The following is a 26,138-nucleotide window of genomic DNA, read 5'->3' as shown; positions in this document are numbered from 1 at the left end:
TGCCATAGATGAAGATGTAGATGAACTTGGGATATCAAAGCTCTCAAAACTCCCCCTCAAGCTCATCCCATGTACTCCCAACATAGTACGGAAGTACTCAAACTTCTCCCTGCTAAGTGGCTTTGTAAAGATGTTAGCCACCTGCTCCATCAGTCTTCACATACTGTAGATCAACTGTACCATCCCAGCACCTTCTCTCCGACAAAGTGATAATGGACCTCTATGTGTTGGTCCGCGCATGAAACACTAGATTCTTGGCCAACTGTATGCTTCTCATGTTGTCACAATGAATGACAACTTTGCCATCAATAGGCTCACCCAAATTAGCCAAGAGATTCTTTAACCAAACTCCTTCACATGTAGCAATGGCTGCACCCCTGTATTCAGCCTCTGTAGTACTAGATAAAGCAACAATAGGTTGCTTCTTGCTACTCCAACTCACCACAACACTTCCAAGTGTAAAGGCATAACCACTAGTAGACCTCCTATCATATGAGCTACCTGCCCAATCAGTATCTGTGTAGCCATGTATATCCAAGCCTTTACCACTGTCATAAAGTAGACCATAATGTGTAGTGGTCTTTACATATCGCATAATGCGTCTCACTGCATCCAAATGAGGTTTTCTAGGGCTCTGCATAAACTGGCTTACTAGCCCCACAGCATAACTTAAATTCGGGCGTGTGATAGTCATGTAAATGAGACTACCAACCATCTTTCTGTACATAGATGGATCATCCAACTCCTCACCAAAATCAGCCCGCAACTTCACATTCTGCTCCAAAGGTGTACTCATAGGCTTACACCTTGTCATGCCATATTTTGCCAACATATACAATGCATATTAGTGTTGCACTAACCATGTACCTGCATGGTCTTTGATCACTTCAATTCCAAGAAAGTATCTCAACTCACCTGTCTTTCATGTCAAACTGCCCACTCAATGCTTTCTTGACATGCATCACATCTGTACCATGATCACCTGTGATAATCAAGTCATCCACATAGATGACAAGTAAGACAATCCCATGATCTGTTTTCTTCACATAGAGTGAAGAATCTGCAGTAGAAACTTGAAATCCAAGGGAGATAAGATATCTGCTCATCTTATCACTCCAAGCATGAGGTGCTTGCTTTAAACCATATAAAGCCTTCTTCAATCTGCATACATAAGTGGGATATCTTGGGTGTACATACCCTTCTGGCTCTGCCATATAAACCTCTTCTTCTAGATCACCATTTAGAAATGCATTTTTCACATCCATTTGATGCATTTCCCAACCATTTGCTGCAGTCATAGCAATGACTGCTCTTACTATTCCCATCTTTGCCACTGGACTAAATGTTTCATCATAGTCCAAGCCTTGGGTTTGTGCATAACCCTTAGCTACCAATCTTGCTTTATGTCGCTCAATGGAACCATCAGACTTGCATTTCACTTTGTAAACCCATTTACAACCAATAATATTTTTGTCCTGTGGTAATGCAACCAAATCCCATGTGTCATTATGAACCAATGCGTCCATCTCAACGTCCATTGCTTTCTCCCATACATGCTTTCCAATAGCTTTTGTATAGCATGTAGGTTCCACATGCTTCACCAAAGAAGTCATATATGCGTAATGCATAGCAAAATCACGATATGTCAACTTGTCAATTGGACAGGTATGCCAAGTTCCTCATCCAAACTCTCTGAACTTGATGAATCATAACCTGTAATTCCAATTCCTTCAACCTTCTTTTTGCCTTTATCCACAGCGCTACTCCCAGTGCTCACACTCTCATGCCGCCTCAAGCATCCGTACAGTGCTACTCTCAGCCTCTGCTGGCCCAGACATAGAAATAGAACTAAAACTTGCTTGTGGCAATTTCACATGCACATCAGCATCAAGTGAATCAATGACACCCTCATCCTTTGCTTTGTACCAAATAGCAAGCTCATCAAACACCACATCTCGTGAGATAACCACTTGCCTAGTTTGTGGATTGTAACATTTGTATGCCTTTTGATCCTGTGCATAACCAACAAATACACACTTCTCTGCCTTAGGATCCAACTTCCTCCTTCTCTCATCAGGCACATGTACATAAGCTATGCATCCAAAAACTTTGAGGTGTCCAATGTCTGGCGGCCTAAAACCTGTAAGCCGCATCTCTGGCGTACTTCCATGAATGGCTGATGTAGGTGTCTTATTCAATATATACATTGCAGTAGCACATGCTTCTGCCCAATAATAATCTGGCATGCTCTTTTCATTAAGCATCACCTTGGCCACTTCACAAATGACTCTATTCTTTCTCTCAACAACACCATTTTGCTGTGGTGTATACCTGCAAGTCAATTGTCTTCTTATACCATGCTTTCTCAAGAAATGCTCAAAAGCATGTGAGGTGTATTCACCACCTCCATCTGTCCTCAAACACTTTATCCATGAACCATATTGCTTCTCTGCAAAAGCTTTGAAATCCATAAACTTTCCCAACACTTCACTTTTCTCTCTGAGAAAGTATATCCATGTCATTCTGCTGAAATCATCAATGAATGTCATATAAACTGCCTTTAATAGATGGGTTTTGTGCAGGACTCCATACATCGCTATGTACTATCTCAAGTGGCCTGCTACTCATGTTGCCTTCTCTAGGAAACCGCAACCTTGCCTGCTTTCCAAACTGACAGGCTTCACAAACATGCATATTCCCATCATACTTGAATCTAGGCAGCCCACTAACAATGCCTCTTGCCTGCATGTTCTTCAACCTTTGTATATTCACATGTCCAATCCTCTTATGCCACATATCAATGTCCTGTACCACATTTCGGCTTTTAGAGAACATGGCTAATTTTAACTCAGGAATTCCAGCATCCAGCTTAAACAACCTGCCTTCTTTCTTTCCTTTAGCAATGACTCTACATCCATTTTTGAAATCCTCAACGAAGCAACCATGCTCGTTGAAATGAACCTGTAATCCCTGTTCCACCATTTGACCAACTGAGGCCAAACTTTTTGTGATAGAAGGCACATACAATACATCTGACATAGACTTTGTTTCACCATTGTGCATAACCAATGGTACACTTCCAACATGTGTAATGGCATGCTTGGTATCATCTCCTGTTTCCACATAGCCTTGCACATCCATAGGCTTCATATGCTCAAACCATTCACCATGACAAGTCATATGGTTTGATGCTCCAGAGTCCATATACCAAGTGTCATCATTTTTAGCATTTGTCATCATAGATCCCACAACATGTTTCATGGCAAACAAGTGATTTGTGCTGCCATCATTACTGCTTGATGCATAATTTCCACCACCATGTTGTGCATAATGTCCACGATGTTGTGCTCTACCCCCTCTCAAATCATTCTGTTTGCGAAAACAATCATGTGGTGCCATATGGCCAAATTTTCCACAATAATGGCATTCCACATCTTGCATAGATGTTTGTTGGCCTTGCTAACGTCCTCTACCACGAGGATTACCTCTGCCTCTCTGAGGTGTATATCCACGACCACCTCTAGCACCATATGAAGGCTGAAAATTCTGTTGTGATGACCTGTCCTGCCATCCACGACCATTACCACAGCCATGTGATGTAAATCTCCCCCTACCTCTAAAACCTCTTTGCGAATAGAAAGCCTGATTTTTGGCATTATTATCATGCCTAGTAGATGCATCCTGAAAGGAGTCACTGAGTTTGATTTCCTCAACAAGCAAGAGTGAAACCAACTCATCAAAGTCTGGTAAACCTGTACTCTAAACCGAGATGGATGTATCAAATGACTTATACTCCTTGCCAAGACCACGCAAGGTAATGCCAAGACCACACAAGGTAATATCATCAGCAGGCATGGGGGAATTGATTGTTGCCAATGCATCTGCATACTTCTTTATCTCTTGTACATAATCATGGATGCTCCTTCTATTCCGCTTCACATTATGTATCTGTTGTCGCAATTGAGACTTGCGAGCACTCGTGTCTATATCAAACAGCTTTACCAATGTAGCCCATGCATCCTTGGGATTCTCAGCATCATGTATGTGTATGAGAATAGCATCCGAAATACATATAGACAGATAATGCAACACTTTGTATGCTCTTTCTAACAATTGCTTATGAGCTATAACCTGCTGCTCTGTAGGTTGTCGGGGTAGTTTCGGCTCTGGCTCTGCACCTGTAATGAGATTCTAAAAACCTTTTCCTTTCAAAAAACTTTTGATCCTGTACTTCCATGCTTGGAAGTTCTTCCTATCTAGCTTTTCACCCACAATTTGTACTGGATTATTCGACATATTTTCTCAATGCAATACACCTTCCGCACACGTCCACATCTGTAAACGAGCCTTCCTCAGCTCAACCACACTCCAATGAGTGTTTCAGATACTCCAAAGTAGTCAACAAACTTCAATTTTGATGTAGAAAATCAACCTGTATGCATCCAAAATGAACTGGCTCACACAGTCCAAGATACCCTGTTTTGATGCACTTTTCAAGGCTCCAAATTGCAATGTAGTGGTGAAATCAAGTGTGCATAACTTGCATTGACACCTAAACAACCTCAATGTTGAATATCAACACCATCCAACATGCATACATATCAATTTTGTCACCCCCCTTCTCTGTTTTGAGAAAAAACAGAAAAACCAGTAGTAGATTTGCTCTAATTTCTTCAATCCTTGTCCAAATTGAGAAACCAAGTATTCATTAGCTTGGCAATGATGTCCACTAACTCCATGTAAAAGAAATTAGACCAATTGTTTAAGACGAGTGAGTAATTAGTTAATTAATCACACTCTGTTTCACTACAACCAGTAGACAGCCTGTTTAATCAGCTCATTTCCAGCTCCATTAGGCATAATTGATCAATCCAATCGTATAGCCTCCTTCTCAAGTGTATGTAGCAACTAATTGCTAAGTCAATTATGAAGTTAACCAATCACATCAGTGAATTTGAGTCCTCCACTTATCAAAAAATTAAAAAAGTACTATGTTTCTCTGTCCAGCCTGCGTCGCCTGCTGTAGAGGGATTTAGGAGTGTTTATGTTGCTAATTGATGATGTAATTAAGTACCCAATGCACCTAGGCATGTGTGCAATCCATCAACGCTCTGATTTTTACCAAAAACTTGCTCCAAATTCATCAAAATTTGACCTCTTTTTCTCTATTTTGTGAGAGCTCAAAAACCAGTAAATTTCACACATTCAAATGCATCAAAATTGCTCCAAAATCAATGTAGGGCTTGCACATGAGTTGCCAATACATTCTTCCTTGTCACATACATGTTTGTTTGCTAGATTTGCATCTATATTCACCATACATCACCGCTTCCAAGCTTTAATGGAAAGCTTCCAAAAACCAAAATTTTTCCTTTGCTTTGGGCAACCCTAATTTGCTTTGTTTCTGTCTGAATCACCTGCAATCCGCTCAAGAATGTTTAGTAGACCTTACCCGGTAGGCCAAGCTCTCAGATCTGATAGAAATCGGTGTGCTCCAAGCTTCACAGCTTCTTCTCCCTCTTCTCTCACTCACTCATAAACCCTAATAGACAGCACAAGGCTCTCATACCATGTTGAAAAATAGGTAGAGGGAGAGGAGACACACACACAGGAGCAAGCCCTAATGTATATTGCAAACCCTAACCATAGAGGGAAGCCATCTCCCTACTCACACAATGCATAAAGCCATAATAGATTTCAGTTTAGTTGAATTTGGACTAGATTTGGACCCAGTTTGCTTACTTTTTTATTCAGTTTGATCTAGGAGAGAGGAGAAATAAAAATATCACATTATTTTTTAGTTTAAAACTCATTCAAGCATGTGAAGTAGGAGTCTCCTTGAAGGGACTCCCCTTCCTTACATGTGTCAAAATGGAATCATTATATCCAAAATATCTCATTTTTTAAGTAATACTCATAGTTTTTTACTAATAAACCTTGTACATAGTCAACTCTTCATCTTATGTGGGCATTTACTCATTTTTGGGTATTTTTCTTTTACAAATTGGATTTATCTCCTCCCCACACATGGATTGATCCTATTGGCCCATAGGAACTTTAATTGGACCTTAATCTAAAAATTTCTGAAAATCTAGACCCTTAGGCTATGGTCCTTTATACCCATTTCCAATTAATTCCAATTGCACATTGGAATGGAAAGTTCTTTTTGAATCTCTATTTCAGGGAATTCATTTTAGACACTAGGAGGATTTTAATATCCAAAAATATCTCCAATTTGGACTATCTCTCTCTAGACATTTTCTCTCTCTAGGTCAAAACAGGGTAAAACAGAATCCTTTTTTTATTTCAGAGAGGGGAATAATTATAAGATCAGAAGGGGAGATTCTTACACCTACACACCTCAAAAAGCTGGAGGGAGGAATCTCACAGCAATGCAAGACACTTTTGCAATGTATGCGGAGGGAGAAACAATGAGAATACATAAGACTCCTTATGGAGCAGCATCAGGAAGAAGCAGATGCAGATGGACGCATTCGAACATTGCCATCAGAGCAAAGAACATGAGCTGTGGGGCCAATCGATTGGTGGGAGAATTCACGACAACAACATCATGCCATTCAGATGAGTACAAGTCTCATGTCATTAGAAGCTTTACCTTGCACCCTAAAAATCATAGAGTGACAACCCTGCCAACACCTCAGGAGATGCACGTGTAGCACAAGAGACACTACTTTCTAACCTGAGAGATGGCCTACAGAAAGTGAAAGGGGTGCACAGGTTAGATCAACTAGCTGCAAAGAGGGCGACATTAGCTATGCTGGTATCCCCTGAAACAAAGAAACGGCTTGGATGCACAACGTCGAAGATGTTGTCAATCAGAAGGTCCAACGTTGCTCCAGCCTGGACGTAGAGAAAAAGTAATGCAGGATGATCCAGAATTGAAAAGTTTGTGGGCTTCAATAGAACGCAAGAAAAGGAAAGATAGCCTAACTATGGAGCTCACTGTTAGAGTGACATCATTCTGGCACGAGAACATAAGAGTTTCTCCAAACATGTAAGATTCCTCCCCAGCCTCTCAGGATGTCCAATATCAAATCCCTCTTCAAAAATATAAAAGATCTTGTTTCTACCAGTTTTGGCCTAGAGAGAGAAAATCTTCTAGAGAGTGATAATTCAGTTTTTAAATATTTTTGGATGGAAAAATATCTCTTCTTATTAAAATAAGTTCCCCCGAAACAGAAGTCCAAAAAGATTTTCAGAAGGTGCATTAGAAATTAAGTATAATCTGTTCAAAAGGCATTATCCTGGGGGTCAAGATTTTTTCAAAATTTTAAATTAAAGTTCCTATGGACCAATAAGATTCATCCAAATGTAGGGAGGAGATAAATAGAAGAATAAAAGAAAAATCCCCCAAAAATGAGTAAATACTCACATAAGATGAAGAGTTGACCAAGGACAAGGTTAATAGTTAAAAAAGAGAGATATTTAGATGAAATGATGCAATTTTGACACCTCAGTATGGGGGAATTCCCCTCATGAAGGAGGCGCCTATTTCACATAAGCACCAAGAGACTTGAAAAATCCACACTGGGTGCTAATTAATTACTAACCCAAATATACTTCGATCATGACAAAAATTTACAAGCATGTGGGGGTGCCCACCCCCACATGCTTGCAAAGTTTGGTCCCCATCGGAGCATGTTTGAGTACGATCCTATGGGGAAGGCCCGGATTTTCCATGGCCTCTTAAGCACCAAGAGACTTGAAAAATCCGCATTGGGCATTAATTACTAATCCAAACATGCTCTGATTGTGACCAAACTTTGTTAGCATGTGGAGGTGGTCCTCCCCATATGCTTGCAAAGTCTAGTGTCCATCGGAGTATGTTTGGTTACGATGGTATGGGGAAGGCCTGGATTTTTCATGGCCTCTTAAGCACCAAGAGACTTGAAAAATCCACAACAACTGGGCACTAATTACTAATCCAAACATGCTTCGATTGTGACCAAACTTTACAAGCATGTGGGCGCGGGTCCTCCCCACATGCTTGCAAAGTTTGGTCCCCATCGGAGCACGTTTGGGTAGTACGATGGTAGGGGGAAGGCCCGGATTTTCCATGGCCTATTAAGCACCAAGAGACTTGAAAAATCCGCACTGGGGGCGCTAATTACTAATTTTTCCATGGCCTCTTAAGCACCAAGAGACTTGTAGAATCTGCACTGAGCGCTAATTACTAACCCAAACTCTGTAAGCATGTGAGGGTGGGCCTCACCCACATGCTTGCAAAGTTTGGTCCCCATCGGAGCATGTTTGGGTACGATGGTATGGGGAAGGCTCGGATTTTCCATGGCCTCTTAATTACCAAGAGACTTGAAAAATCCGCACTCTGGGTGGTAATTACTAACCCAAACATGCTTTGATCATGACCAAACTTTGCAAGCATGTGAGGGTGCCCCCCCCCACATGCTTGCAAAGTTTGGTCCCCATTTGAGCATGTTTGGGTACGATGGTATGGGGAAGACCCGGATTTTCCATGGCCTCTTAAGCACCAAGAGACTTGAAAAATCTGCACTGAGCGCTAATTACTAACCCAAACATGCTCCAATCATAACCAAACATTGTAAGCATGTGGGGGTGGGTCCCCCCCCACATGCTTGCAAAGTTTGGTGCCCATCGGAGCATGTTTGGGTGGATGGCATGGGGATTTTCAACAAACAATATGATAGCCAGTGTTAAAAAAATAAAAAAACCAAGAAGATCAACTTAAATGTAATGATACTCAATAATGAAAAAACTCATAATGATATAAACATCAAATAAGTACATCAAAAGGTGAGCTAACGCAGCTACTCTGGGTTTAGCCACTATCTCAAAAGATCAAGGCATAATGAAAATGAGCTTTCTTAACTATTCTGAGGTTAGTCACTGCCCATAAATCTAAGTGCAATGTAAGTGAGCTAACCCAGCTAGTCTGAGTTTAGTCACTATCAACAGCAACCCAATCAAAATCGTCATCTCTGACTGCTGGTCGACGTGCGTGTCGAGGCTGCTGTGCACGTCGAGGCGGCTGTGCCGGCTGTGGGGGTCGTCGAATATTTGCGAGGAGGTTTGCCTCAAAGGCAAGATCATGAGCTGGTGCCGGTGTACTCGGGAGCTCACGAGTCCCATAAGCTGATATAGCCCTCATCCTCTCTCTACGTCGTGCTATTGCAAGATGTCTCTATCTATGTAAACCCAAAATCTGTAATTAGTAATGGTACGTGTCTACCACTCTGCGCATGTAAGCTCCTCTCTGTAAGGACACGCAGTGCTCATTAGAAGCAGCACTGCTGCACCATCACCCGCCGAGGTGCCACTAGGACCAACACCACCCACACGCTCGTATGCTATGATATGTCTCTCGTGAAGGACTCTCTGGTATGCATCAAACTCATGTGCAGTCTAGTTAATCTCTGGAGGCACCTCAAGCTCCTGATCTCTATCATTGGCGGTGTCGAGTCCCAAGTTAGTATAGCTGAGGTAAAATCAAGAGGCCTGATAGTCCTAGCATCTACTCGAGCAAAGCCTGGGTGAAGATCGTCAATGTCCAAAACTCTGTATGTCGCTAGGTTGACGCGTACGCGACAAGAGGGACATGCTGAGAAGCGTACTAGCTCCTGGGTGATGCAAGACAAATGGAGAAAATGTCCACATCCTAAAGCATATCCACCAATATTGTCAATGTCCTCAATACAGAGAGTGCAGCAGGCATCACGGAGGAATGGTGGTGCATCCTGAGGAGAGAGGTCGTTGAAAAACCTCTGTAAAGGCAAGTAAGGCACTGTTCAGTCTGAGGATCTGTGGAACTCCCGAACATGCAACATCAACTGCTCTGCCCTATGCTGTGCAATCCGCTCCATAATTATGTGCTGCTGCGCCTCAGCTCTCTAGAACTCTCTACCTCCGAGCCTACGCAAAAAGTAAAGCATAAAAATAGTTGATTAGTCTCTCTCATTAGGTATTACTTAAAGAAATTTATAACTTAGCACCTTAATTATAACTCCTTTACATACAAGAGAAACCTACCTACTGGATGTCAGACTCTCTCGCATGCCATGCCTATGCAGTAGCTGCCTCTGTCGTCTACAATATGCAGCTCTAAGACGTTCAATCTCCGCTCTCGCCTCTACCAACCCCGAAGTGAGTCTCTCAGTGGTAGGTGTGGGACCCTATGTGACACAATCAACCATGCTGCTCATGAAAAAATATAGAAAAGTATATATAAACATGTAAACAAATGACTAAATAAACTTAAGAAGTAATAAATATATAAATACCTCGACAACTGTCATTGGTATCAATTGTGAGAACAAGCGCACCACGTTCTTGGATGCTCTCTGTGTGTGGTACTCCATACGTCGATGCCAACCTGGGTGCCAAGAGCCTCAACTGTTGACATAGGCACAAACGCCGGATCTGTAGGAGCTACATGAAGGACTGGTGGAGGCCGCCTACCCTTGTCCTGGAGATGGCCTTGGCCAGCAGAACCACCACCAGGCTGATGGCCTTGGCCAGCAGCACCACCACCAGGCTGATGGCTAGTGTAATCCACCTCCTCCCCTAAGACAAACTCCGCATATAATTGCTTTGAGAAGTATATGGAAATTTGGCGGTTGTTTAGCATCCTCCCATATGCGGCACCATATCGACTATAGATATGTGCCGCCATATGAGGATGCAAACACTGCAAAATAGTAAGGGGCTTTCCCACCCCAGGCCTCATCCCACGGCTATCGAGAAAAATATCTAAGTAGGATCCATCCCTAATTGGACCAAGATCACAGACCTAACGATATGTCAGGCCATGTGACACAGGAGTAGTGCGATGGTGGCGGGCTGTCCACACATCTACATAAACAATATCGTGAAGGCTAACGAAGGGACGATAGCATCACCTCCATGTAAGATTCCTCCCCAGCCTCTCAGGATGTCCAGTATCTTCCCTTGTAGTCAAATCCCTCTTCAGAAATATAAAAGATCTTGTTTATACCTATTTTGGCTTAGAGAGAGAAAATCTTATAGAGAGAGATGATTTAGTTATTAAATATTTTTGGATGGAAAATATGTCATCTTATTAAAATAAATTCCCCTGAAACAGAAGTTCAAAAATATTTTCAGAAGGTGCATTAGAAATCAAGTATAATCTGTTCAAGAGGCCTTATCCTAGGGGTCCAAATTTTTTTGAAATTTTAAATTAAGGTTCCTATGGACCAATAAGATTCATCCTAATGTAGGGAGGAGATAAATGGAAGAATAAAAGGAAAATCTCCCAAAAATGAGTAAATACTCACATAAGATGAAGAGTTGACTAAGGACAAGGTTAATAGTTAAAAAAGAGAGATATTTAGAAGAAATGATGCATTTTTGACACCTCAGTATGGGGGAATTTCCCTCATGAAGGAGGCACCTATTTCACATGTGTGGGAGAGTTTTAAACTCCCAAATAATGAGATATTTTTATCTCTCCTCTCTCCTGTTTCAACTAGATCCAAAAAGTGAGCTAAACTGACCTAAAAATGGTCAAAAATTGACCAAACTGATCTGGAAAATTCTAGAATCAGTTTGCTTGGTTAGAGGCTCACTTTTTCTTATAAGTAGAATCCTTCCCCTTTGTTGAAGCTTAATAGTATTTTTGCACTGTTACTCTACTTCTCCCCAGTGCCAAAAACTATGAATTTACTCATAATTCATTAGTTTTTGACCTTTCCCTCTTCTAAAGATTGGTGGCCACTCTTGTTTCAAACAAGAGTAGATCCCTCAAACCATCAAGCCAAAGGAAAGCTCTCAAATTCTCCTTGTAAGTTGGAGATTCTTCTCTTTTCGATTTCATTTTATGGTTTTTTATGATTTTTGTCTTCTTTAGAGTGAATAATGATGTTATGCCTCATTGAAAAGGCATCCCCTCTCTTCTTTAGTAAATCCAACCCTTCTTTATCCTAGATGAATGATTAATGGATAGAATCAAGTTTTTCATAACGTCTTTCTTAAATAAGTAGAAAATGTTTACATTAGAATGATTTAAATACTCTTGGTGAAATTCTAGTTGATTTAAATACTCTTGGTGAAATTCTAGTTAATTTTAGAGAGTTAAAATTTGAAAAATGGTCAGCCATACAAAGGATGTTATGGCAAAATTTTCTAAAAATTGTGTAAAATAAGTTTTACCTTTTATTATTCAAAAAGAGTAATTCCCATCGTATATGTATTCTTAAAGTGTTATTTTGCATCCTAGGTATAGAAAAAAGCATACTAAAAATATTTTTAAAAAAGTGTTACTTTCTTTAGAATTAAATTCTATGCATAGAAGGAAGCATATTGAAATTTTTATTTTGATTATAAAAGTGTTATTTTCATCATAAATAGATTTCTTTGCATAAATATATGCATAAAGATTTCTTTTTATATTAAAAGTGTGATTTTTATCATAAATGATTTTTATGCATAAATGGATGCATAAAAGAAATTCTTTATATTAAAAGAGTGATTTTCATCAATTTTGATTTTATGCATAAATAGATGCATAAAGAATTTTATTTTTAATTCAAAAGAGTTATTTTCATCAATTTTGACTTTATGCATGAATAGATACATAAAGAATTTTATTTTTAATTCAAGAGTGATTTTCATCAATTTTGATTTTCTGCATGAATAGATGCATAAAGAATTTTATTTTTAATTCAAAAGAGTTATTTTCATCAATTTTGATTTTGGGCATAAATAGATGCATAAAGAATTTTATTTTTAATTCAAACGAGTGATTTTCATCAATTTTGATTTTATGCATAAATAGATGCATAGAGAATTTTATTTTTAATTCAAGAGTTATTTTCATCAATTTTTATTTTATGCATAGAAAGATGCATAAAAGATTCATTTTTATTTCAAAAGTATTTTTTTCATTGAAATTGAATTTATGCATAGATAGATGTATAAAAGATTTATTTTTATTTTGAAAGTGTTATTCTCATTAAAATGGAATTTATGCATAGTAAAATGCATAAAATATTTATTTTTATTTCAAAAGTATTATTTTCATTGAAATTGAATTTATGCATAGATAGATGCATAAAAGATTTATTTTTATTTTGAAAGTGTTATTCTCATTAAAATGAATTTTATGCATAGTAAAATGCATAAAAGATTTATTTTTATTTCAAAAGTATTATTTTCATTGAAATTGAATTTATGCATAGATAGATGCACAAAAGATTTATTTTTATTTTAGTAGTGTTTTTCTCATTAAAATGGAATTTATGCATAATAAAATGCATAAAAGGTTTATTTTTAATTCGAAAGTGTTATTTTCCTTAAAATTGAATTTATGCTTAATTAGATGCGTAAAGAATCTTTATATAAAACAAATTAGAATGCTCTTACATTCTATAAATAGATGTGATGAGATGTGATAGGAATCAGATAGATGTAAATGGGGATGGATGGAAGTGACATGAATCAGATAAATGAAAATGGATGAATGGATGTGATGTCCTATGAATTAGGATGTAAATGAATGGTATAGGATGTGAAAGAATGTGATGGCATGTGAATGGTGATATGAATGAATGATAAGGGACGTGAATGAATGACGGCATGTGAATCGGATGTGAATGGATGATGAGGTTTGATGTGTGAATAATGTAGATTAATGTAGATTGATGTATGGATGATGTGGTTTGATGTGTGAATGATGTAGATTAATGTAGATAGATGTATGGATGATGTGGTTTGATGTGTGAATGATGTAGATTAATGTAGATTGATGTATGGATGATGTGGTTTGATGTGTGAATGATGTAGATTAATGTAGATTGATGTATGGATGATGTGGTTTGATGTGTGAATGATGTGGGTTGATGTAGATGGATGAATGGATGATGTGGATGTGGATGTATGAATGTGGATGTGGATGTGAAAATGGATGTATGGATGTGGATGTGGATGTGGAAATGGATGTGTGGATGTATGAATGTAGATGTGGATGTGGACATATGAATGTGAATGGGGATGTGGATGTATGAATGTGGATGTGGATATGGATGTATGAAAGTGGATGTGAAAATGGATGTATGGATGTGGATGTGGATGTGGATGTGGAAATGGATGTATGGATGTGGATGTGGATGTATGGATGTGGATATGGATATGTATGTATGAATGCGGATGTGGATGTACGAATGTGGATGTGTATGTGGAATAATGAATGTGAATGTGAATGTGTATGTGAAATGATGTGACATCGATATGAGTGAATGGATGAGATGTGATGACATGTGAATTGGGATGTGAATAAATGATATGTGATGTGAACGAATCTGATGTGATGAGATGGAAAATGAAGTGACTGGATGAGAATGTACACATATGAATGGAATGTGGAATAAGTAATGTCGACTGATGAGGGATAATGTGGAAAGACGAGAGTTCATTATAGAAACTGTATTTGTGACCTGTTTGTAAATGACTGTTTTATGTCAAGAATGCTAGGGAAGCATTTGACTGTCTTGTGATTAAGGTCGTGGAGACCTAACTGATAAAGTTGCAATAGTAGATAGTAGAAGCTGACGGAGAGTCAACGGAGGACGTCTCGCGTAGCATGGTTGGTCGAGGTCTTGACCAGCCTCGATTCGATTTAAATGGTGAGCTTCCGGTACGGTGGATGAGGGACCAAGGAAGCGGCCTATGAGTGAAGCGCTAGGTGACCTGCAAAGGATTCTAGAGGGTGCTTACCATACGGTGCCGTGGAAGATATTGGAACAAGGAGTAAGAGTTGTTTTCTGAAACCGGGCATAAATCTGGTTGATTGACCTTGCTGGTCCTCAACGAATGAGTCCATGACTCTTTTATATGGATCTGTTGGTTGATCTTGCTGATCTTCAATGGAGATTCCATCTTGATTTTTATAAGTGATTATATTGCCGGGTACTATGAGCTAGGAACTATTGAAAAGGCCCCTGAGTGGACAAGTGGTGAGCGTTCTGGTTGCCAATGATGCCATAGATACTTCGATAAAAGAATGATTAGAAATTAAGATTCAATCGGATATTTTGAAGGATTGTGATCAGTGATACTATGGTTTCATTAAATGATTGTTTTAAAGATGGTTGAATCTGTGAAAAAGGCAATTTCATATTGGGTGTGTAAGTGGCATGACTAATGTTAAATTTGCATGAATATTCGGCTAGGGGGCCTGGGAACTCTTTTCCCTAGTACCCGAGACAAAACCTAACCAAATTATAAATTGGATCCCATCACTACAGTGGTTGGGTGGTTGGCTAAGAGACTCAATTCTGTTATGGTACGTTAGATAAAGTAAATCCCGATCAAAAATTGTTCTATGGAAAAGAATCAATGGCTGTGCCTCTCAATGAGGAAAAAAGCATTGATCTCTATAAATAGATGCATAAAGAATTTTATTTTTAATTCAAAAGAGTTATTTTCATCAATTTTGATTTTATGCATAAATAGATGCATAAAAAATTTTATTTTTAATTCAAAAGAGTGATTTTCATCAATTTTGATTTTATGCATAAATAAAGAATTTTATTTTTAATTCAAAAGAGTTATTTTCATCAATTTTGATTTTATGCATAAATAGATGCATAAAGAATTTTATTTTTAATTCAAAAGAGTGATTTTCATCAATTTTGATTTTATGCATGAAAAAGTGCATAAAGAATTTTATTTTTAATTCAAAAGAGTTATTTTCATCAATTTTCATTTTATATAAAGAAAGATGCATAAAAGATTTATTTTTATTTCAAAAGCATTATTTTCATTGAAATTGAATTTATGCATAGATAGATGCATAAAAGATTTATTTTTATTTTGAAAGTGTTATTCTCATTAAAATAGAATTTATGCATAGTAAAATGCATAAAAGATTTATTTTTATTTCAAAAGTATTATTTTCATTGAAATTGAATTTATGCATAGATAGATGCATAAAAGATTTATTTTTATTTTGAAAGTGTTATTCTCATTAAAATGGAATTTATGCATAATAAAATGCATAAAAGATTTATTTTTATTTCGAAAGTATTATTTTCATTGAAATTGAATTTATGCATAGATAGATGCACAAAAGATTTATTTTTATTTTAGTAGTGTTATTCTCATTAAAATGGAATTTATGCATAATAAAATGCACAAAAGGTTTATTTTTAATTCGAAAGTGTTATTTTCCTTAAAATTGAATTTATGCTTAATTAGATGCGTAAAGAATCTTTATATCAAAAAAATTAGAATGCTCTTACATTCTATAAATAGATGTGATGAGATGTGATAGGAATCAGATAGATGTAAATGGATGGAAGTGATATGAATCAGATAAATGAAAATGGATGAATGGATGTGATGTCCTATGAATTAGGATGTGAATGAATGGTATAGGATGTGAAAGAATGTGATGGCATGTGAATCGTGATATGAGTGAATGATAAGGGATGTGAATGAATGACGGCATGTGAATCGGCGGATGTGAATGGATGATGAGGTTTGATGTGTGAAAAATGTAGATTGATGTATGGATGATGTGGTTTGATGTGTGAATGATGTAGATTAATGTGGATGGATGTATGGATGATGTGGTTTGATGTGTGAATGATGTAGATTAATGTAGATTGATGTATGGATGATGTGGTTTGATGTGTGAATGATGTGGGTTGATGTAGATGGATGAATGGATGATGTGGATGTGGATGTGAAAATGGATGTATGGATGTGGATGTGGGAATGGATGTGGATGTGGATGTGGAAACGGATGTGTGGATGTATAAATGTAGATGTGGATGTGGATGTATGAATGAGAATGTGGATGTGGACGTATGAATGTGAATGGGGATGTGGATGTGGATATGGATGTATGAGAGTGGATGTGAAAATGGATGTATGGATGTGGATGTGGATGTGAAAATGGATGTATGTATGTATGGATGTGGATGTGGATGTGAAAATGGATGTATGGATGTGGATGTGGATGTGGATGTATGGATGTGGATATGGATATGTATGTATGAATGCGAATGTGGAAGTGGATGTATGGATGTGGATGTACGAATGTGGATGTGTATGTGGAATAATGAATGCGAATGTGTATGTGAAATGATGTGACATCGATATGAGTGAATGGATGAGATGTGATGACATGTGAATTGGGATGTGAATAAATGATATGTGATGTGAATGAATCTGATGTGATGAGATGGAAAATGAAGTGATTGGATGAGAATGAGTACACATATGAATGGAATGTTGAATAAGTAATGTGGACTGATGAGGGATAATGTGGAAAGACGAGAGTTCAGTATAGAAACTGTATTTGTGACCTGTTTGTAAATTACTGTTTTATGTCAAGAATGCTGGGGAAGCATTTGACCGTCTTGTGATTAAGGTCATGGAGACCTAAATGATAAAGTTGCAATAGTTGACGGAGAGTCAACGGAGGACGTCTCGCGTAGCATGGTCGGCCGAGGTCTTCACTGGTTTGATTTAAATGGTGAGCTTCCGGCACGGTGGATGAGGGACCAAGGAAGCGGCCTTTGAGTGAAGCGCTAGGTGACCTGCGAGCGAAGGATCCTAGAGGGTGCTGACTATACGGTGCTCGAGCTCTGGGTCGCTGAAGATACCCACACGTGCGTCGTGGAAGATATTGGAACAAGGAGTAAGAGTTGTTTTCTGAAATCGGGCATGGATCTGGTTGATTGACCTTGCTGGTCCTCAACGGATGAGTCCATGGCTCTTTTATATGGATCTGTTGGTTGATCTTGCTAATCTTCAATGGAGATTCCATCTTGATTTTTATAAGTGATTATATTGCCGGGCACTATGAGCTAGGAACTATTGAAAAGGCCCCTGATGAGTGGATAGGTGGTGAGCATTCTGGTTGCCAATGAGGCCATAGATACTCCGATGAAGGAATGATTGGAAATTAAGATTCAACTGGATATTTTGGAGGATTGTGATCAGTGATACTATGGTTTCACTAAATGATTGTTTTAAAGATGGCTGAATCTGTGAAAAAGGTAATTTTATATTGGGTGTGTAAGTGGCATAACTAATGTTAAATTTGCCTGAATATCCGGCTAGGGGGCCTGGAAACTCTTTTCCCTGGTACCCGGGACAAAACCTAACCAAATTCTAAATTGGATCCCATCACTACAGTGGTTGGGTGGTTGGCTAACCCATGGGACTGGATGGGGTTAGGCTGCACTGATGGATCCCTAAATCCGAGACTCAATTCTGCTATGGTACGTTTGATCTCTATGATCCAAGTGCAAGTTTCTTCCTTGATCTGACCAAGTGACTGTAGGTTCGGTCAGATCAATTTGGTCAGTAATGACCTTGACTACGTTATAGTAAAATTTTATCCTGGTGGAATCACCTGTGCTTTCCGGGCAAGGGAAGTTTTTTCGAGTTCGGTTTTGGAAGAACCGAGGAATTAGTCACCTGTCCGGATATCCGTGGGCGAGGCCCCGAGTGTGGGACCCTGCCCCATGCAAGATGTGCTACTTCCGCTGCTAGCACCCCGAATCCGTTGCGCGGTGGGGATGGGGATCTTACACTCCAAGTCTGCCACGACGGTCTATCTCTGCGATGAGGTCCACAATAGACGAGCGGCCATCCTCGTGGCCCTCCTCGCGTGATTCCATGCTAAAACCTAAGCCTAACACAAAGGTCCAATGTGAAAGGTCCAATGCTTAGTGCTAAGTAGCACTAATGAAGCTATAAAACAATGCTAATGGGCCCACTAATGCTTAGTGCTAAGTAGCACTAATGAAGCTATAAAACAATGCTAATGGGCCCACTAATGCTTAGTGCTAAGTAGCACTAATGAAGCTATAAAACAATGCTAATGGGCCCACTAATGCTAATCCAAATCAAGAAAGTAAGGAGAGTTAAAACAACTTCTGACAATGAGGCAAAAAAAAACTTTTCCGGTTTTATAACCTCGAATGAGGTTGGTGGCATCATGCACTTTAGGGTTTGCAAGATGTACACTCTGAATTTTAGGGTTAGTGAGACAAACGGCCAAGATACGCACTTAATTTAAGGGTTGGTGAAGGATCGATGGGGCTGAGATTTGAACTCAGTACCTCATTTGAGGTACATGGACGGCTTAGATTTTAAGTCATTACCACGATCGAGGTATGTTTGATGGTCGAGATTCATTTAATACCTCGATCGAGATATTTAAACGGTTGGGATCACATCTTCAACTGTGCGTGAATGGATGGCTCAAATTTTGTAGACGAACATCGTTCGAGGTTTTTAAACGGTCTTGATTTCATCTCTATACCTCGAACGAGGTATGTGGATGGATGAGATTGCATCTCTATACCTCGAACGAGGTATGTGGACGGATGAGATTGCATCTCTATACCTCAAACAAGATATTTCAATGGTCGAGATTTTATTTCAATATCTCTTTCGAGATATGTGGACTGTGGAGATGGGCTGGTCAAATATACTGATAAATGTACATTTGAGGGATGTGTCTAGAGGGATACACCATGGCATTGATGTGGATCCAAGTGGCAGGAATATCTCGATCGAGATAGTGTGGTGGCGGTGACTTGTACTGGTGACATGGATGATGACTGGAAACCCGGACCTGCTAGCGTGGCATTAGTTGGTATCGTGTTCGAGATATGTCGCTTTAGTCTTGGGAGGCACATGTCGTGTTTTAATTGATGGCGATATCACGATCAAGGTACCCCGCTCGAGATTCGTGGATGTCCCAATTTTAGAGAGAGTGAACGAAAGTGAGTACCCTCATCTTGCAACCACCCACATGCAACATATATACACATCAAATTTTCATCTTCAATCAAATATTGAAGATTTAACAAAATAAGTGCAAATTTAGAGAATACGAATAAAGACCTGGAGATACAAACCAAGGAATAAGAGAAAGAATTAAATAATCTTAGAATCAAATTAGATCATTTGAAGAAAATCCTAGTTGGTGCAAGGGAATGCCAAAGAGAGCTACTAGAAATTGATAGGCTTGTAATAGGCGGTGGTGCTAGTTTTAATAAGAGTTCTACAACTAACACTTTTCTTCAACATTTATATTTTAGGAACTTGTTGATTGATGTACGGTGGGGAATTCACAAACACATAACCAAATTCTTTTGAAATCTTGAAATCTTGCATTAGGAAGAAGGACATGTTGGCTATTGTTTGTGACTCCAATTACAAGGGATTTAGTGAAGTTTTGACAAAAGGTATCATGAAGGACATTGAGGGGATTTTGAGTGCAAATGATATTCAAAGTGCTTGTGAGATGAAGCAGGTATAAAACACAAAGGCTATGAGTCCATCCATGCCATCACAAAGGATTCTCTTCACATGTGAGGGATCAAAATCCACTTACTTCCACCTCCGTATAAAGTTGCATTGGCAAAGAAGACAAACAATGCACAGGTAAGATCGCTTGTCGGTGAGTATTTTCATGTGGAGGGAATAAAAGTATTAAGTATTTCCATGTTGATATCAAAGTAGATACAATACCTTTCACAAAATTTTCATGGATTTAAAGAGACTTAAATAAGCAATGATCAAATTTCATAAAGTCTCTCATGAAGGTTAGTATGAATTAAACTTTCTTATTCATGTGGTGAAAAATCAAATAGCACACGTATATCTAATCATGTGTTGCTTCATAATTGTAGATGCTATGGGAGTGGTCTCTTTTGTATTGAAGATAGATGAGTGTCAAATTGTCAAAGGATGCAAATTGAAAAGAATCGGACTTACACTCATGAATAAGGAAATGGCACATGCAAAGGACAAGGACACGGTGCCTTCTTTCAGTGTTCAATCTGGAAAAAGACAATTGGTGGTTAGGATCTTTTGAGGTGCCAAAGGCGAACCATGAAATGCTAAATTGGATGATTCAAAGATGTCCTTTGAATATTGAGGTCATCAAGCAACAAATAAATGGTGAACAACTTGAAGTTCCAGGTGTGGGTACCTTTGTAGTGGATTGGCATTTATGAGGAGATTTAAAAACAATCAAATGTATGCTTGGTTGTGACACAAGTGCTACCTCTTTACTTCCTTTCCCTCTATGTATGCATCAAGAAATTAAAGCAAAAGTGTAAGAAGGAAGATGAATTGTGATGGATTGATGGAGTCATGTCATGCAACTTGGAGGAAGCACCGCCAAATAGGGATGCGAAGGATCCTATATGGAATCCCATTATTCCCATGTGAAAAAAAATCACTTACGTACATTACATGTCATGTGATAAGAATATTTGATAAGTTGCTCAAATTGCACATTAACTTTGCATTCACTACTATGAAGTGGGTTTCTCAATCCATGGAAGTCATTTCCAAAGTGGAGGATCTACTCAACTCGCTAGGGGTGCATGGAGACAACGTCAAAATAGTGAAAGATGCAAAGATGTCTGGAGATAATCACGTTGTGGTGCAACAAGTATCAATGATTGGAGTAAAGGCTAGGCGTTTTTTGCATAACATATCGGGGAAAAACTCCAAAGCAAGATGGGAACTGTGGAAAGAGTTATGCAAGTGTACTATTGATTGAAACAAGGATGCATGTCTTCGTAATAATAAGCGAGCATAATAAGCGAGCAAAGGTTTCGGGTTGTTTTTTGATAAGATAGTATAGATCATGATGTTGAATACTACCAACGTTGAACGAGGAAGCATATTCAAGACAACACTCATCGAGTTTACTCAACTGGTCATTAATAGTGGAAAGGAAACATCAATCACCCATTACATGGTATTTTTTTGTTATTATCAAGTTGTTACAATCTATATGTATTTATAATCATTCACATAGTTGCTTATTTCCAACATGTTGTTTATGCTCAATGTTACTTGGAAAAGTATGGTTCCCTCGATATATGGAGCACCCAAGGGATGGACAAGTCACATTATAGGGCAAAGGGAATCTATTTCAAGAAAACTCGTCATGGTGGAGGGGTGACATGAAAAATTTACCTCATTGAAATGTTTGATTGGTTTTCATCTTCTTCTTCTTCTTCAATCACTTCCAGCGTTACTACCTTGGAAGTGGATGGCCGATTTGGGAATAACTCTCTTTGACTTCCCCTATTGGAGGTCTTGCATTACTTTGGATTGAAAAAACTACAGGTTGGATAGAGAGTCTACCTCTAGGATTTCCCTGATTTTGGCAGATAGAACCCTGATTACTCTGGACGAAAGGGGCGGGAGTCTGGAATCTTGATCTGTGATTTTCCTGCCTTGAAAACCTCGATCCAAAAGGAGTTGGGCAATCGATACTGCGATGTCCAAATCCTTGACAGTTATAGCATTTCACTCTCTTGTTCAAGGGTGGAACTTCTGAAGTTGAAATCTAGGAGATTGAGTTTCGGGAAACGGACATTTCTTCCATTCTGGAACTTCCCATATCTTGGGTTTGACCCTGATATCTCTTAGGCGGAGAAAGGTTGGAATCATCTTCTCGGAATAAAAACCTTTTGAAAGGTCTTTGGGGCTGGACTTTGACATCAAAGGCTTTGGCGAAATCCTTCGCCATCCGAACTGCTTCGGCCATGGAAATAGGTTTGGCATTCTTGACTAAAGTATCCAATGGCTCGTTCATTCCCCGAATGAACCTGGCCATCAGCTACTCTTCATCCAATTGAGGGGAATATTTAAGGAGAAGGGCAAAAGCCTGATGGTACACTTCAATTGTCTGGCTTTCCTGCTTTAGTTCCAAGAACTCATTCATCTTAGTTTCAAGAAAGCCTGGGGGACAAAACCTTTCTGAGGTAAGCCTTGAGATCGGTCCAGGTTTGGGTATTTCGATCGAGACGGTTTGTCTCGCAGTGGTTTCTCCATGCCACTCTAGCTGTCTCCACTATCTTCAGCCTTGCAAGAGCCATTTTTCTCTTCTCATTGTACCCGGTGACATCGAAGTATTCTTCCATTGATTCAATCCACTTCTCCACAGCCTCGCCCAAGTTTTCCCCTTCACCCTTGAAAGGTCTAGGCTACGAACTATGAAGAGTTTTACGAACATCCAGGTCGAGCTCTTCTTCATCGAGTTGGGGGTTAACATTTCTACCACGACGCCCTCGGTCCATGTTCCTATCAATACGAAAATTCTTCTTAAGTCTCTTTATTTATGATTCAATCCGAATTTTGATTCAACTGATTCTGAGGTTCTTTAAATAGGTCGGCTCCCCACAGAATCAAGGGATAAAGATACTCATATAGAACGCATTATTAGTTAATAATTCATTCAGAATATCTCATTCATATCTTTAACACAGTAACGGTCCATCATCAGACTAATTTTTTCCATTTGAATAGTCCTTCATGGGGATTTCAATTTTTCAAGTTTTTAATTTATCATCCCTTAACTTGATCCACTAGACAAGAGTTAACAGTAGCAATTGTCCAGCACAATCCACTAATCTCATAGTGATTGGCTGAAGTCATTAACGTCATTCTAGTTAAGAACATCATCACAAGGACTCGTCCCATTCATCCTCATTGTGGTTTTGCTCAGCTTATTACATTTCAACCAAATTTCAAGAAGCATCATTTTTTTTCAATCAGAATCCAAATCAACTCATCAGTTCTCAACCAGAATTTAAAAATCAAATCAACCACATTTGAATTCATCATCTGGATAGCATTAATGCTTATAATTCCAAGTCTTAGATTTACTCGTATATACTGCAAGTAAAGAGCTACAGTTATACCCTCGGTATATACGGGTAGTCATGTTTCTTAGCTATAAGGTAAATACCATCATGTTTAAGCCTCAAGTAAGTCAGGGACTCCATACAATTGCAGTACTTCCATTTGAAGACCCAATTACTAATTTACGAATTTCAGTTTGAATATCAAATTGTATGAATTTTATCACACAATTACAACCTTTTTGTGCTTCTTGATAAGTTTTTGATATATTTGGCTTCTCGGTTGATCCTCATTAGCCAATTCGCTCTGATACCAACTGTAAGATCCCCGTCCCCACTGCACAACGGATTCTGGGTGCTAGCAGCGGAAGTAGCACATCTTGCGCCACGGGGCAGGGTCCTACACTCGGGGCCTCGCCCACGGATATCCGGACATGTGACTAATTCCTCGTTTCTTCCAAAACCGAACTTAGAAAAACTTCCCTTGCCCGAAAAAGCACAGGCGATTCCTTGAGGATAAAATTTTACTCTAATGTAGTCAGGGTCATTACTGACCAAACTGATCCAACCGAACGTAAAGTCACTTGGTCAGATCAAGGAAGAAACTTGCACTTGGATCATAGAGATCAACGCTTTTTTTCCCCATCGAGAGGCACAGCCGTTGATCCTCCATAGAACAATTACTATCCGGGATTTACTTCATCTAGCGTACCACAATAGAAATTGAGTCTCATTTTACAGATCCATCAGTCCAGCCTAACCCCATCCACAGTCCCATGGGTTAGCCAACCACCCAACCACTGTAGTGATAGGATCCAATTAGGAATTTGGTTAGGTTTTTTCTCGGGTACCAAGGAAAAGAGTTCCCAGGTCCCCTAGCCAGATGTTCATGCAAACATAAAACTAGTCACACCACTTACACACCCAATATGAAATTGCCTTTTTCCCAGATTCAAATGTATTTAAATCAGTCATTTAATGAAATCATAGTGTTACTGATCATAAACTTCCAAGTATCCAGTTGAATCTTAATTTCCAATCATTTCTTTATCGGAGTATCTATGGCATCATTGGCCCAACCAGAACGCTCACCACTTGCTCACTCAGGGGCCTTTTCGATAGTTCCTAGCTCATAGTACCGGGTAAATATTCACTTATAAAAGTCAAGATGGAATCCTCGTTGAAGATCAGCAAGATCAATCAACTAATCCATGTAAGAGAGCTATGGTCTTATCAGTTGAGGACCAGCAAGGTCAATCAACCAGATCCATACTCGGTTTCAGAAAACAACTCTTACTCCTTGTTCCAATATCTTCCACGATGCACGTGTGGGTATCTTCGGCAACCCAGAGCCCGAGCACCGTATGGTCAGCACCCTCTAGGATCCTTCGCAGGTCACCTAGCGCTTCACTCATAGGCCGCTTCCTTGGTCCCTCATCCACCGGAAGCTCACCATTTAAATCGGTTGACCTTGACCGACCTTGCTACGCGAGACGTCCTCCATTGACTCTCCGTTCAGCAGTTGCAACTTTAACACTTAGGTCTCCACGACCTTAATCACAAGACGGTCAAAATGCTTCCCTAGCATTCTTAACATAAAACAGTCATTTACAAACAGTTTACAAATACAGTTTCTATAATGAACTCTCGTCTATCCACATTATCCCACATCAATCCACATTACTTATTGCACATTCCATTCATATGTGTACTCATTCTTATCCAATCACATCATATGTGTACTCATTCTTATCCAATCACATCATTTTCTATCTCATCACATCAGATTCATTCACATCACATATCATTTATTCACATCCCAATTCACATGCCATCACATCTCATCCATTCACTCATATCGACGTCACATCATTTCACATACACATTTGCATTCATTATTCCACATACACATCCACATTCGTACTTCCACATCCATACATCCACGTCCACGTCCGCATTCATACATACATATCCATATCCACATCCATACATCCACTTCCACATTCATACATCCACATCCACATCCACATCCACATCCATACATCCATTTCTACATCCACATCCACATCCATACATACATTTCCACCTCCACATTCATACATCCACATCCATACATCCACATCCATACTTATCACATACACATACATCTTTCCTTTTCCATACATCCTTCACATACATACATCTACATCCATTCTTTCACATACATATATCTACATCCATTCTTTCACATACATACATCTCCATCCATTCTTCGTTCATTTTCATCTATCTGATTCATTTCACATCCTCATATCTATTTATAGAATACAAGAGAATTCTTATTTTTGATATAAGATTTCTTTATGCATCTATTTATGCATAAATTCCGTTTTAATAAGGAGAATAACACTTTCGAAATAAAAAACAATCTTTTATGCATCTTTCTATGTATAAATTCATTTTAAATGAGAATGACACTTTTGAATTAAAATTCAATCTTTTATGCATCTT

At 38.9% G+C, this 26,138-nt stretch overlaps 1 protein-coding gene across 2 annotated transcripts in view; it reads left to right on the top strand.

Annotated features, from left to right (window-relative positions):
- The window catches only part of LOC147636776 (uncharacterized), a 117,013-nt gene extending 95,883 nt beyond the window's left edge, over positions 1–21,130 (top strand). Inside the window, exons 5-6 of one of the 2 annotated variants that reach the window (XR_015266209.1) lie at positions 20,079–20,424; positions 20,673–21,130. The gene's annotated coding sequence lies outside the window, so the exon portion shown is untranslated. The remainder of the gene's footprint in view (positions 1–20,078; positions 20,425–20,672) is intronic. The other variant, XR_015266208.1, reaches the window with a different exon arrangement.
- Positions 21,131–26,138: the final 5,008 nt, after the last annotated feature.

The sequence above is a fragment of the Cibotium barometz genome, chromosome 7 (assembly GCF_041138505.1).
Source record: "Cibotium barometz isolate CiBa-2024 chromosome 7, ASM4113850v1, whole genome shotgun sequence".
In the NCBI taxonomy this organism is placed as follows: domain Eukaryota; kingdom Viridiplantae; phylum Streptophyta; class Polypodiopsida; order Cyatheales; family Cibotiaceae; genus Cibotium; species Cibotium barometz.
Note: the sequence above shows the minus strand (reverse complement) of the source record. Positions and strands in the feature narration are given on the sequence as shown.